Source organism: Eucalyptus grandis, chromosome 5, assembly GCF_016545825.1.
Source record: "Eucalyptus grandis isolate ANBG69807.140 chromosome 5, ASM1654582v1, whole genome shotgun sequence".
NCBI lineage: Eukaryota > Viridiplantae > Streptophyta > Magnoliopsida > Myrtales > Myrtaceae > Eucalyptus > Eucalyptus grandis.
Window position 1 is genome coordinate 37,379,685 of NC_052616.1, and position 1,696 is coordinate 37,381,380.

The window sequence follows — 1,696 nt, forward strand, 5'->3', positions numbered from 1 at the left end:
GAAAACGTTAATGGTGTTGAAAATTCCGATTTAAAAGCATGTCACAACTTACATTTCAAAATGCTTTTTTTTTTACATTGGTAACCACTGTTACCAAAGATATGCATGAATTCCCTTTGAGAATCTTCAAATATTGACTCTTGCTATGTCAAATATTTAACATGCTGCAAAACATGCAAGTTAGCAAGCCGAGCCTACTAAAAATATACCAAATGTAGGTTCGTCAAAAAGTTGAATTTAGTGATTCGCATTAAATCCAAATAATCATTAGTTCTGGTTTTGACCCAAATTCAAATTAAAGTTTGAGAAGTACTGCTGACTTTTAAACTTACCATATTTTTCACAAAACATCAAACCTTTTAGAAAAGGTAGTCGGGCAAGAAAGTTTCTTTCTAACAACCTGAGTTTCATTTCAAAAACATCATCCTTTATAAACATACCATGCTATTTAGAGAAAACATATTAAATATAATTTGGTACTTGACAAGTTGTAAAGAACTTGGAGGAAGGAGCATCAAATCGAACTCTTCCAATATTCGAAACCACTCATATGCTGTCAGATTTTACAGAGTCGATGATTTCTTCCCCTTACTCAAAAAGCTGAATGAAGCGTCATCAATAAATACGACAAAACTATATTGCCAACGAAACCTTGAGATCTAGAGATGCCATCTTCCTTCCCGGAAACCTCCTTCCCTCAACGTCTGCTGTCAATGCCGGCAACCATCTCCGGATCTCCATCACAGTCTCGGTTCTCCACGGAACCAATTCAATTTCATTACCGGCCTCTCCATTCCCTACCGGATCACCGTCACTCACACGCACGCCATAATCACTCAAACGCAGAGCATAGGAACAGGAACGTACTTGGATAAACAAGCGCTGCAATCAAACCAGTGCCTCAGAACTTAGAGACGGAATGCTTGGACCATCATTTTGAATGCCGATTCCTCTCGTCAGTGGCTATTGTGATCGAACGCAGCAAAGAAACATGCCAAATACAAAGAAGAGACGAACAGAACAGAACACGTTCAGAATCAATCCTGATGATGATGAAACATAACCCGAATCGAATCAATGCACCACGAAAATAGTGAGTCTACGTCTGCGCATCTTCAGTTCGAACAAAATTGCAATCTATTCAATGGCAGTAACAAAGAGGCATATTATCAAACACTCGGTGGTCAACAAATCGGGAAGTAAAATTACGCTGTCTCAGGCTCGAATTCACCGCCTGATTCGAAGCAGATCAACCAGCAGTACTCGGAGCAAGGCAACAATCCATTCGTGCCCAACGCGTGCTTTAATCCTAAAAGAAAGAATATCGATCTCAATCGAAATCTATTGAAAGCAGAGCAAGGACAATAGATATTAACAAAGCCCCTGACGTTTGCATTGCGACGGACGCTCGAATCGGCAAGAGGACCTTTTACGATTCACGAATGCAATCTCCGATGCCGTTAAGTTTTGTGGATGGTGCCTAGGTAGCAAGTCCTCGTAAGGGAGGCATTTTTGGTTAAATCTCGGATTTCCCCTTAAATCCTGTGAAACCCCCTTTTTTATATATATATTTTTATGTGGGGATGACCGGATCGAAATGGCCCTAAAGTGGAGGGCTTATAAATTTTAAAATGTTCCGAATAAATAAATAAAACATGGGAGATATGTGATATGTGTATGTGTTTTTCCTTACAAT

At 39.4% G+C, this 1,696-nt stretch overlaps 1 long non-coding RNA gene across 1 annotated transcript; it reads right to left on the reverse strand.

Annotated features, from left to right (window-relative positions):
* Positions 1–499: 499 nt before the first annotated feature.
* LOC120293476 lies at positions 500–1,302 on the reverse strand. Its single transcript, XR_005551280.1, has 2 exons — positions 1,210–1,302; positions 500–963 (listed from the first exon to the last, which is right to left on the reverse strand). It is a non-coding gene; the product is annotated as an uncharacterized LOC120293476 (long non-coding RNA).
* Between the last annotated feature and the right edge of the window lie 394 nt (positions 1,303–1,696).